The sequence below is a fragment of the Sapajus apella genome, unplaced genomic scaffold, assembly GCF_009761245.1.
Source record: "Sapajus apella isolate SASKATOON/1434 unplaced genomic scaffold, GSC_monkey_1.0 scaffold5, whole genome shotgun sequence".
NCBI lineage: Eukaryota > Metazoa > Chordata > Mammalia > Primates > Cebidae > Sapajus > Sapajus apella.
The window spans coordinates 9311319-9325427 of record NW_022436945.1 but is presented as its reverse complement, the minus strand read 5'-3'; the positions used below and the strand labels follow the sequence as shown (position 1 = coordinate 9325427).

At 35.8% G+C, this 14109-nt stretch overlaps 1 pseudogene; it reads left to right on the top strand.

Annotated features, from left to right (window-relative positions):
• The first annotated feature begins 13178 nt into the window (after positions 1–13178).
• On the top strand, positions 13179–13879 carry LOC116545851 (annotated as a pseudogene).
• Positions 13880–14109: the final 230 nt, after the last annotated feature.

The following is a 14109-nucleotide window of genomic DNA, read 5'->3' as shown; positions in this document are numbered from 1 at the left end:
TTTTTATTAAGACAGATTATCTATAATTTCTATCTCTTTTTTGAACCTATGTTCTCAACCTCCTCCCACACTACTTTTTTTCCCTTAAAAGTAAAAACGAAGTTCTCCTCTAGCAGATCTCAAATACTGTACTGTAATAAAATCTTCCTCAACATTTGAAAGGGAGATATCCAATTTTGTTAAAATCATGTAAGTAGCATGCCCCTTCCACCTTAGGAATTCTGGTGCCATGTGTTAAAATAAGCTGTCTTTACCACTTCAAACTTGATAAATGTTTGTCATTCTCCCAGGTGGATTGTCAGCTCCTGAAATTGAGAGAATTGTACCTTACACTCTTTTTACGGTTTCACCTGTTACATAGGCTCAACTTTAGAAGGATCTCAACATGTGCTGCCTGGCTGCTCCTGCTTGGAATTACCAACACTATGTTTTTCCTTTTTAATACCTATTAATACACAAAAAACGGAGGCAACATGCATTAAAAATAAAATAAATATCTACAGTATTTACATATATAGATTTGCTGGGAAAAATCTTTTCATTATCGCAAATAAGCTAGTGTCTGATCATATGATTAACATCCCTAAAACTAGATTCAGTGCTTATTGACTATTCTTTGGAGAGTTCCTCAAAATATCATCTATAATCTGATGACTGCCAGATATTTATTTCTAGATGATGATTCTAACCTAGTTTCCAATTGTGTACTGGATATATTGGCGCTGCCATCTTGTCTTCTAGTTACCTCTATTTTAGAACTTTTCCAAAATGTAATAACTATATTTAACTCTACTATTTTCTACAAACTACTGGATGTCTTATTTATGTCTATTTTATGGTACTTGAGTTCTTGAGGCATATATTTGATGTTGTATTAATTAAATATAATAAATTACTATGTTAAAAAAAACAAATTTCAGGGAAAGATACTATAACATGTTTCCTTTGTGTTTTGATTATAGCATTTGCTTTATGTGCATATTTATAAACTCACATCTTAATGGCTCATACTTCTACATTAGCATGCCTCATTTTCCCTTGGTCTAACTGAGAAGGAAGGAAACAAAATTCATTGGCTTCACCTGTACAACATCCCTCCAGAACATCAAGATTTATTAAGCACCCTTTCCTCTCAATTTCTCCTTGGCTTCTCTAGTTTTCCTTTATGATCTACTTCCCAATCCTTTAATCACTTCCATTGCCTCCTCTTGGGCATTGTTCAGGTTATTCAGATGTCTATATCTACAATAAGCTACAGGGTCCACCACATGTAGCAAATCCCCCAAGTGCTTTTGAAATAATCCAGTTGGTTAAAACAGACGAAGAGTAAGAAGATTCAAAGTTGAGGTTAATTTTCAGAAGATTTAAGAAGTTTACCCACATATCATTGTCTCTGATACACAGATGATTAGCTAAAGATTCCAGGAAACTAACCCAGAGCTCATCTCCTGCCTACCTACCATGGAAGCCATGCTACTGAGTGCTAGTGAATTTCCTACCTGCTCCTGTGACTAGTGAAGTTCCACCAATAGAAACAGGCTTGGCCCTGAAATTATGGCATTCAGCACTTGCTCAATGTCATTTAAACGTTACATGATATCCATGGATGAAGCCACTGAACAGTAGTTTTGGTACAAATAAATGAATATCACAGGAGAAATGAGGGTATCTGTTTGATGACCCAGTGAAAAAATGATGAGAGGAGCTGCACTTGTCTTGGCCTGTGGTTAGAAACTAAAGCTTTACACAATTGTAGAAAACTTTTCTTCAGCCATGTTCTAGAAAGTAAATTCAGCTAAATATAAATCAAAAGAGTTATCGTTACTGTAATTCAAAGGTGCTACTGGAGGCAAGGGACATTGCCAGAGGAAGAAACAAATATTTTATTCCTAATAAAGAAATCTCGGTAAATCATGGGTTTGCACTTCTATTTTTACACTTCTGTGATGCTATGCTGTGACCTATGGAGAGGCATCAAGGAACTGTAGCTAAGCAGATTGGTGAGAGCACCACAATGGTGCCAGGTGGCACTGAGGTTAAGCTCCAGCTTCACTGTTACCTGTGTACTGCCGAGTTAATCATTCTCTCTATGACTCCATTTACTCAGGTTTAAGAGGAGTATAGTAATCCTGGTGATCTCAGAGGAATGAGTGGTTAGCACAGTATTTGGCCCAAAGGAAACATGTGGTAAATGTTACCTTAGTCATTAACTTTATGATTAGTTTTTTTTTACAAAATCATTCCCATGATACCTGTGGTCTCTGGTTGGTTCTAGTTTACTTTACTAGCTCATTACTAGTCATCTCCTCCTAAGCCTTTGTTTCATCTGGTCTGGGTAATTCTAGACATTTCACTGGTCATAATAGGCTTCCCTTTATGTATTTACATATATGTGTTTTCCACATATTTGGTTCATCAACTTCCATTTTTTATTTCAGACGGAGTTTTAACTTTATTTCTTTGCCTGCTTCCTCAAACATGACTGGATCTATATCAGTTCTCTCTATTTTCTGTTATCCTAGGGCTCTACTTTTATTATTTTTACAATGATGTCTGTTATATTTTTCCATGTTTTTCCTCTAGCTAAGGTATAAATTCTTCAAACGCAGCTGCTATATACTCATCATCAGGTCTCCCAGAACCTAACACTACCAGGTACATTGAAAGCTAGAAAGTTCCCAGTAAATATCTGATGCAAAAATAAATTGTGTATAATATGATATGGCAATACTAAAACACAAAATAATGAAAAGGAATTTAGAAATAATAAAGTGATAATTTAGAATCATAGAAAATAAATTAAGGCAAAACAATGATGTAAGGGTAAGCTTTTGAATACTGAGAAAGATACTTAAGACATTGAAAAGAGCACTGATGTGTCAAAAATATTTACCATATTTTTGCTGAATTTGATACTAAACATTTATTTGTAAACCAAAGTATAAATAAATATGAAAATACAGAACAGAAGTGTACCAATATAATTCAGATTGCCACAGATCATAAAATTAAAAGTAAGTTATATTTTGTGGTTTTCCTAGTTTCAAAATCTGTAAAAAATTTGATTATTTTTATAAGTAGAGACCACCCATATACCTTTTTATACTTAGACAATGCTATACAATTTGAAATGCATTTGTATCTATTTTAAGCACCATAGTCAGGAATTGTTAATTGGTTAAAATGTCGTGTGAATAATTAGAGATTTAAATCCTTTCGGGCAATTTTTTCAAACCTAAAAATATATACATCTGTCTCTTTATACTGCTATATACCCTCCTGGCTATAATATCTTTTCTTATGTCACCACACATGAGGCAAATGCCAGATGCTCAACCTATAAACCCACACATTTGTTGGACAAGAGGTCTGAGAAAACAGACAGCACAAAGTAATCTTGCCACTATAAAAACAATATAATGCAGAAAGCCTTATGCTTTTTGTGGTCATTAAACTGCGTTTTAATCTGCAAGCGAAATTGAAAGTCATAGTCCTTTATGTGTATAGAGAAAATGACGAGCTCAGAAGGGAAGGAGTTAGGGAATAAAGTCACACAATTAGTTTGTGGCACAGTTAGGGCCAGCCTGACAATCCGTGGCTCTTCCACTTATGAAACATCATGGAATTATAGAAACAAGGAGGGATTTTAGAAAGGCTTTCCTATTACTGCCTCGTTATACAAAGGGATAACCAAGGACTTAGAGCTGTCCGATATTTTCTCCTGGATCACATTGCTTGTGAAATTTGTCTCAAATTAGCATTTGGGACTGCTGTGTCCCAGTCAGTATGTTTTTTTTTTTTTTTTCTTTTCCCTGCAAAAGCAAGACATTAGTCTAACTCTCACCAATACCACTCTTATCACAAACAGCACTGAAGAAAAACTTGCCACAATACTTACATATTATTAAAATATCAAATTAAAGTCTACTTATGTTCTAACCATGGAAAAAGAACAACCATATATCAAAATAGAACAGCATATCATTTATTAGTTGAGCTAAACCATTTTTCCAGAAATTATCTGAGATTCTTATCCTTTTTATTTATTTTTCTATGTAACAGTGATCTATGACAAATTGATTGAAAGATCTGAAAAGTCTAATTCATACATAGCATGGAATATATGTATGCATGTGTGTGTCTCTGTGTGTACTGCACATAATGTTTTGCTAAGATTTCTAGAGCTACAAAAGTTATAGTGTTTTATGCATGTTTTATATCTGGATAGGTAGACATAGGCTAAGGTAACCATTTGCCTCATTCTTCACATTAATAAGAAATGACAATGTGCCACTTGTCAATGCCAAGCTCTGACATGTGGATGTACCTGGGTTTTCATAAATATAAAGTAAAATAGTCCTCTTGGTGTAAGAGAAAGTATGTTATATAAGAAATAGAGAACTTGGGTTCTAGTTATATTGCTGTCTGTGATTAGCTCAAGTATCTAGAGCAAGTCCTTTTACAGTTCCGAATGTCAATCTGTTCATGTGTTCAATAAAATATTTCATCAGAAGTTATTTTTCAACTCCTAATAATATAGTCAAACTTCCACTGGGGCTCTTTCTAACAGCTACATGCTTATCAAAGCCCTTTGAATCTTAAAAAAGTGATACAAAGACAGCAAGTAAGGTTGGAGGCCAAACTCATCAAGGAGGCAGTGTAAATTGAAAATAAGCCTATAATGGTCCTGGCTCAGTGGCTCACGCCTGTAATCCCAGCATTTGGGAGGCTGAGGTGGGCAGATCGCCTGAGGTCAGGAGTTTGAGACCAGCCTGGCCAACATGGTGAAACCCCATCTCTACTAAAAATACAAAACTTAGCTAGGCTTGGTGGCAGGCGCCTGTAATCTCAGTTGCTCAGGAGGCTCAGGCAGGAGAATCGAACCCAGGAGGTGGAGGTTGCAGTGAGCTGAGATCACACCATTGCACTCCGGCCTGGTGGACAAGAGAAAGATTCAGTCAAAAAAAAGAAAAGAAAAGAAAAGAAAAGAAAAAAAGAAAAGAAAAGAAAAGAAAAGAAGAAAAGAAAAGAAAAGAAAAGAAGCTATAATGAGACTCAGACACAGTTTTTGTCTGAAAGACCCTGATCTTTGCCATATTCTAACACCCTAGTTGTATTGACAGCCCTGAATATACTTACTGGGAAACTTCCCTTTTTCATCAGAGACAAAGTGGGTAGGATAGATGATTATTACAGTACATGACTTAGTATCTGTAATGGAAGAGAAATTTTTGAATATTCAATGATCTTCACAAAAAAAAGTATTAGACAAATTACATGCTTATTAATTCAATATCAAAATCCTTTTTGTTAAATGTTAGCAGTATTTTGTTGAAAAACAAAGATAAAAAAACATTTGATTTGCTTTCAAAACCTACTCTTATGTATATTCCATCAATTATTCCTGCCATTAACCATGTGAAAAATCTTTGCTCTTAGGAATGTGTTAATTTCAGATGCCATTGACCTGCTTAACACTGTCAGTGCTTTCCACTGCAATCTAAACAAGCCCTTCCTATGGCCTATGTGGCCCATTGACATCTGGTCCTTCATCTACAGCTCCAATTTTGTCATTCTCTACTTTATTGTTCACTATACGTGGAGCCCACAGGTCTCTTTTCGTCCCTCCAACAACTTAAATTTCCACCTTAGAGGCGGTGTACTAGCACCCTTTGCCCAGAATGTTGTTCTGCCAGAATTTTGCCTAGCTGATTCCTTCTAGTTTTTCAGGTACAAGTATGACATCCTCAGAGCAAATCTCACTGTTTATCCTAACTAAATTAACATTCTTTTCCCTTCCCTTTTTGATTCTCTATCACATTGCTCTTTTTCTCCCTTTGCAATTCTTACTAGCAAGTTAGCGTTATCTGAATTAAATGTGTATTCACTTACTTTTGTGTTTGCTATCCTCCACTCAGCACACAATAAGCTCCTTGTAGCCAAGGCCGTATCTTTCTTGATGTCTCTGTATCTGCAGCAATTAGGACAGCACCTTTGTAGGAGCTCAATAATTAACATCAGATAAACCAATGAGTTAAGAAATACATGAACAAGGCTGGGGCAGTGGCAGATGCCTGTAATCCCAGCACTTTGGGAGGCCAAAGCAGGTGGATCACTTGAGGTCAAGAGTTCGACACCAGCCCGGCTAACATGATGAAACCGCATCTCTACTAAAAATACAAAAATTAGTCAGGTGTGTTGGCGCATACCTGCAATTCCAGTTAGTCGAGAGGCTGAGGCAGGAGAATCACTTGAACCTGGGAGGCAGAAGTTGCAGTGAGCCGAGATTGCCCCACTGTATTTCAGCCAGGGCCACAGAATGAGACACAGTCTAAAAAAAAAAAAAAAAAAAAAAAAAAAAAACTATGAACTAATGAATAAATGGATTATTTAACGCCATTCATGTAGATCTGTTAACTGGGAATGCAAAATGGGATAAATTAATTACCTTACTTCAGTCTTTTTCAGATGCATCAAAATGTCTCATAATTAAAGCCTCTAATTTCAGGAAAAAGAATGAATGCATGTGACATTGTCCTGGCGGCTTGCATGTCATTTGGCCCTTGATGCATTTACAAAAAAACAAATGACTAAAAGTGGCAAATGATAGAAGGTGAGGAAAGGAGAGGGAAGAAAGAGAAACACAGAGTTCTCCTACATCCTCTTCTAATTCTCTTGTAGCTCTTTTCCTTTTTGAATGACCTCTTGAATTTATGCTCACAATGTCAGATTGTGTTTGCTTTATGTTTCTCGCTGAAATCTAACATCCCTTTTCTTTTCTGAAATATGCCAAGCAACTAATTTTGAATTACTTTTTCCACTCTGTAGCTGGCTGTTATGCATCATGTAAGGAAGCTTAATTAAACAGTACAAAGTAAGAACTGCTCACAGATTTAGGAAAAATCTACTTTCTTCGTTAAAAACAAATGAGAACAAGTTTGTTATTCTTTATTCATACACATCTTATACCCCAATGCACAACAAAGCTGAATTTTCAAATTCGTGACACTTCAGATTTCTGGATTTTATTAATAATAATTGTCAGTCCATTAAAATGGATTATGATAATTCCCAAGAAATTGTTGTTAACATAATTAACAACTGGCTTTAGTTTCAAGACATTAATCAAAAGAGCAAGTTTCTGGAAATGACCAGGTTCTCACAAATGTTGTTAATTAGCAAAGGCATTGAAGTTGTATGACAGCGATTCCTGCCACTGTTATCTGCATGATTGTATTACATCTTTAAATACCCACAATGTGACGTGTTTTCTCAAGTGTTATTAAACCAATAGGCATTTCAATATACTTACTTTAAAGGGGAAAAAAAGGGACATTTTTACTGTCTACTTTTGGACAGAATAGAGTCTAAAATATTTGCAAAATGATGGCTATACACAAGATATTATATTTCCCTTTCACAAATGGTGAATAAATGGTACATATGTGAATTTTTCTTTTATTAATGAAATATAGGCTAACTAGCTCTGTCATAAAAACAATGTTACTCTGAGAAGCAGGATAAACATTACCATTATCTTTTCATAGCATATCTTATCATATTTTTAACCAATGAGTGCAATACATTAAAGACATTAAGGGGAAAAATACAAAAAAGGGAATTGACATTCCAATTACCTTGATTTGATCATTACATGATGTATGTTTTTATCAATATTTTTCCTGTCCCCATAAATATGTGTAATTATTATGTACCATTAAAAAAAAAAGAAATTTTAAAACAATCACTGCTATTCCCACCAAGAATGACCAACTTCTTGACATCTTGAAGTGTTTCTAGTTTCTTTATGGGCCTAGCCTCCTTTGTTTATGTTGCTATAATGATACTTTGTGTATAATTGTTTATCCTGCTTTCTCATAACATTCAGTCACAAGAATTTTTTCTATCAACTATCAGAAATAATAAAACAGCATTTTAATTAGGCATATATTATTTCATGAAAAAGATATTTTACGTTTTACTAACATTCCCCTTGGGATTGGGTTGGATTCATAAATTTTACTTTTAAGTATAACAGTGTAAGAAATATCAAAAGCAGTCAAGAAACTATTTGAGGTCCTTTGTGTCTGGATTATAGTCCAAGATCTCTTCACTTATTCTTTGTACAATTGCTAGAATTTAATGAGTAAAAATACAAAACACCCAGGTAAATTTGAATTTTAGATAAATAACAATTTTTTTTTTCATATAAACATACCTCACATTATATTCAAGATATACTAATACTCCATAGGACATAATTACATTGAAAATGCTATTTATTGGAAATTCAAATTTATTTGGGTATCCTGTGTCTGGTAGCTTTAAACCAAGATGTTTCTTACATATTATGGTAGGGCAAATAATAGCCCTGAAAGATGTTGATGTCTTAACCTTCAAAACCTGGGTTACATGGCAAAGGAAAATAATGTTGGAGATTAAATCCTTTGCTACTGCACTGATACTGATATGGAAAGACTGTTCTGGATAATCTGGGTAGGCCCAGTGTGATCACCAGAGACTTTTAAGTGAGAGACGGAGGCAGAAGAGAGAACTAGAGAGATGGCCGTGTAAGAAGCACTCAGCCCAACACTGCCCGCTTTGAAGATGGAGGAGGGTGCTCCAGAATTGGCCTCTAGGAGCCAGAAAAGGACAGAAAATGAATTCTCCTCTTGAAACTCTAGTAAGAAATGCATCACTGTGACATCTTGATTTAAGCTCAGAGAGACCATTGTTGGACTTCTGACCTCTAGAACTATGATAAAATACATTTGTGTTGTTAAGATACTAAATTTATGGTAATTTTTATGCTTGCTATAGGAAACACACAGATTAAAAAAAAATGTATTGAAGGTCATTGAGCTATAAGGGAAGGCTGGATTTCTTGAATCACATATTTTGATAATTTTATAAAAGACATTCAAAAATATGAACCAAGACCTAGAAATCACCCTTCATGGATGCATGCTGAGATTAAGCACCTTTCTACTACCACTCTCTGTCATTTCTTATTTAGCCTACCTGGAAACACTGCACAGAGTGCTTTTGAATCTTGGAAAGCTGACGTCGTTTCGTTCTTTTGTTAGTGATTGCGTGTAAGTGGATGTGGGAGCAAAGAGGATTTAATTCAAGCAATCAGCATTTTACAGCATTAGTCATGAAATAAATTCAAATCATAAGATTCCATTTGAAAGTCAAGCTACAGAGTAAATCAAAGACAGCTGAGATAAGCAAATGTTCTTCACAACAAACTTTCTAAATCTAAGAAGGTGGTCAGGACAATCCCATGTACAGCTTAGTGGGTATTCAAAATGAAGGCCCAATGGTTAAACAAATACCATTTTAAATATATCTCTTGTATGGGGGAGGTACATGGAAAATAATGTTGGTTTACTATACATCTGTGAAATATAAGGAAGGCACTTCTTTGAGTGCTGTAGTCACTTTGGTTTTCTGGGAATATCTCACAGCTCACAGGTTTGTAATTAGGAAGGGAGGATTTTATAGTCCATGTAAAATATGCATGTTTCACAGAAAGTTCTCATCAATTTAAACTTAGAGATGTAGTGGTGGTTAAGACAACGCCCTCATATTGAAGAAGTTCCAAGCCTACAGGAGGGGACTGAATCATAAACAAGCAATAGCTATACAACATGATAAATGTTCTTACGGAGGAATACACCAGAAGCTGGGGGAGCCCTCAGTGGGAAGGAATCAATGTTCAGAGGCTTCTCTGAGAAGGCAATGTTTGGCATGCAAGCTTAAGAATGAGCAGGGATTTTTCAGGCAATTACAGCCTGTGTTAGGAAGTAGAAAAGGTTTTGTGCTGAGGAAGTGGAGTTTTTTTTATTACTATTATACTTTAAGTTCTGGGGTACATGTGCAGAATGTGCAGGTTTGTTACATAGGTATTACACATGCCATGGTGGTTTGCTGCATCCATCACTCAGTCATCTACATTAGATATTTCTCCTAATGCTATCCCTCCCCTATCCCATCGCCTTCTGCTATCCCTCCCCTAGTCCCCCACACCCTTTCAGACCCTGCTGTGTGATGTTCCCCTCCCTGTGTCCATGTTTTCTCATTGTTCAACTCCCACTTATGAGTAAAAACATGCAATGTTTAGATTTTCTTTTAATGAAAGACAACATAAATGAGATTGCATGACCTTGATCCTATTTATCTGAGTGAAAGGTGAATGTTATGTATGCTACAATTTCTTAAAATAGGTCTGTTCTTAAAACGGATGTTTATACTGACAGTAAAATTAAGAAGCCTTATTTATTAAAATGTGTAATATTATCTTTACTACTTTGGAGCATATTTTTTATTCATGCTCTTAGTTGAGCATGTTAGGCTAGGATAACTGTTAGGTAATTTCTATGTTATTTAAGTCTCAGAGCAGCCCTGTAAGTTAAATCGCCTCTTAGATGTCAATGTCTGGTTGAAACACAGGTGGTCTGCAGTGCCCTTTAATGAGGTGGGGAGCTCAGGATGGAGATATGGAAAGGAAATGATGAGCTCAGTTTTGTACCTATTGCATTGAGGGTCCTGCTGAACTATAGAATGTATTTAAAAACCTAACGTATATGTGTGTCTGGATGTTTAAAGTCAGGTTTGTGGCAGGAAATGCTGATTTTGTGTTCATGAAGAATATGTGGTAATTGGAGAAAGCTTGGGACGGTCTGGGGAGAAGGAACCACAGGAGAAGAGATCCAAAGACAGTACCACAGGAAAATCCAAATATATAAGAGACATAAAGGTGAACAATAACCGAGAGAGAGTCAGTAGAGAGGTAAGTGGAAAACCGAGTCAGGACTGATTCCTTCACCAACAGTGGCACAGAATATTTCTGAATTTCACATCAAGTGGAGGAAGAGCTGAGCAGTGTCCATTCAATTTTGCAACAAAGTCATTAGTAATAATTTTGTTACAAATAACTTCAGAGTTCTGTGGTGGGAACAGAAGTCAGACTGAAAAATGACTCGTTAATAAAATAAGAAATAAAATGGTGAAGTAAGGAAAAAGAGACATTAAGGGCATATAACTTTATTAAGTACTTAGTGCAAAAAAAGAGAAATATGGAGAGGGAGAGAATAAGAGAGAGAGAGAGAGAAATAAAGTAACACTATCTGCATAAGGACATGGTATCAGAAAAGTTAATTTATTTTGCTTTTAACAGGAGAGGATTGAGCATATCTACATAATGGAAAGAAGAAACCAGTACAGTGGACACATACCCAGGACTCTTTTGGTTGTAAGATTTATATACAATAATTAAGGAAAATCTAAAAACAGGTACTTACTCAGAAATCAGCTGTATTAAGGAAAGGGACTGACTGAGAATCTAGGGCTCCACGTGATGTTGTTTCACATTCCATAGAAATAAGAAAATATCGCACCACAGCATCAGCACATATGTAATCTTAGAGGAATTTGATCAAATTAGTCTCATCTGTCTATCTCTGAGACATCAGCTATGAGTAGAGGACTATAAAATATAGTTGGCCAGGCTCATAGTAGGCACCATGCTACTACAAGCCAGAGGGGGTGGAAAATTACGACTTAGAATGCCATAGAAACAATTGGAGATGGGGAGGAATTGTTCTATTTAGAATGGTTGATGTTTCAAGAAAAAGGGAAAAAGGAGGCTTAAAAGCAAAAATAAATTGGTGTTCAGTATGGAGGAGGTGTTGAAGGTGCCAGTCAGAGAAATAATAAATTGATAGAAGATGATTTCCAAGAAAACTGAATTAGATTCGGAGAACTGGCAGAATGGTTGGTTTTAGACAGGGAGCTGCACATCCCTTCTGTCACTTCAGAAAGAAACCCTTCCTGTTTATACACCTGACATCATTACATCTCTCAAGAGACTTTCCATTCTCTACTCTCTTGAGTTTTCTTCCTAATGTCTGTCATTATCTTTATTTATCCTACCTACACATTTTCTTACTTAATAGCCCATCTTGTTGGACTTTCAAATATAAGATCCACTATGTATCGATCTTTGCTTTGTTTCTTATTCAAACTCCATTTGAAATATACTATAGCACCTAGGACATACTTAAACACTGAAAATTTGTCAAGATAATGGAGAAAGAGAGAGAGAGAGAGAGAAACATGAGAACGCATAAGACATCTTTTGGCTGTAACTACAGACCATTTTTTTTTATGACAAGTGGGTACCACAATGACAAGTATGTATATTACAAATCTGTAATTTTTGTATCCTCAGATACAAAATATCAAGGTGGCTCTATGTCACCAATCAAATCTCAACTTGAATTGTAATAATCCCCACATGTTATGGGAGGGACCCAGTGGGATGTATTTGAACCATAGGGGTGGGTTTTTCCCATGCTGTTCTCATGACAGTGAATAAGTCTCATGAGATCTGATGGTTTTATAAAGGGGAGTTCCCCTGCACATGCTCTCTTGCCTGCAACCATGTAAGATGTGCCTTTGCTCTTCCTTTGCCTTCCACCATGATTGTGAGGCCTCTCCCAGCCATGTGGAACTGTGAGTCCATTAAACATTGTTTCCTTCATAAATTACCCAGTCTCAGGTAAGTCTTTATTAGCAGTGTGAGAACTGACTAATACAATAATTGGAACCGTGAGTGGGTGCTGCTGTAAAGATAATTGAAAATGTGGAAGTGACTTTGGAACTGGGCAACAGGCGAGATTGGAGTAGTTTCGAGGGCTTAGAAGACAGGAAAATGTAGAAAACTTTGGAACTTCCTTGAGACTTTTTGAATGTTTTTTACCAAAATGTTGATAGTGACATGGACAATGAAGTCGAGGTTGAGGTGGTCTCAGATGGAGATGAGGAACTTGTTGGGAACTGAAGCAAAGGCGACTCTTATCATGCTTTAGCAAAGAGACTGGCAGCATTTTGCTCCTGCCCTAGAGATCGGTGGAACTTTGAACTTGAGAGAGATGATTTAGGGGATCTAGTGGAAGAAAATTTTAAGCAGCAAAGCATTCAATATATGAAATGGGTGCTCTTAAAAGCATTCAGCTTTGTGTATTAACAACAATATGGTTGGGAATTGGATCTTATGTTTAAAAGGGAAGCAGAGCATAAAAGTTCAGACGTTTTTCAGCCTGGCAATGCATTAGAAAAGAAAAACCCAAAAAGCATTGCCTCCTATAGAAGATAATCCTAATGAAGAGATTTCTGTTCTAAGCCCAGAGGATCTTGAAGCAATCAAGAATCCAGATTCTATAACAAATCAAATTGCACTTTTGGAAGCCAGGTGTCATGAAATGAAACCAAACCTCAGTGCCATTGCAGAGTATAAAAAGAAAGAAGAATTGTATTTGCAACCGGTAGCATAATTGGACAAAATTACTCATGAAACAGATAATTTTAGACAGGCATGTGAAGATCTTCGGAAACAAGGGCTTAATGAATTTATGGCAGGTTTTTATAGAATAACAAATAAATTAAAGGAAAATTACCAAATGTTTACTTTGGGAGGGGATACTGAACTGTAGCTTGTAGACAGCTTGAATCCTTTCTCTGAAGGAATAATGTTCAGTGTTTGACCACCTAAGAAAGCTGGAAAAAGATCTTCAACCTTTGGGGAGAAGAGAAAACACTTAGTTCATTGGCTTTGGTATTTACTCTTCACCACTACAAGCCCACTCCCCTTTACTTCATGGATGACATTGATGCAGCCCTTGATTTTTAAAATGTGCCCATCATTGAATTTTATATATATGAACAAACAAAAGATGCACAGTTCATAATAATTTCTCTTCAAAATAATATCTTTGAGATTTCAGAGAGACTTAATGGAATTTACAAGACATACAATGTAACAAAAAGTGTTGCAGTAAATTCAAAAGAAATTGCATCTAGAGGACTTTGTTGAACTTTATACTGAAGATTCTTTAAGTTGATTCAGTGTATCACTGATTTTTTTTTATTTGTAAAGGATTATGAGTTGTGTAAAATACATACTCCTTAAACGAGATCATGAAACTGGTTTCTATTTTATGCAGTTAAGTCATTTACAAGGTCTAATAACATATCTCTGTAACTGCTTCTAGATTACAAAAATTTGACAATTTTGTAAGCAGCAGACTATGGAGAAAAATGAGT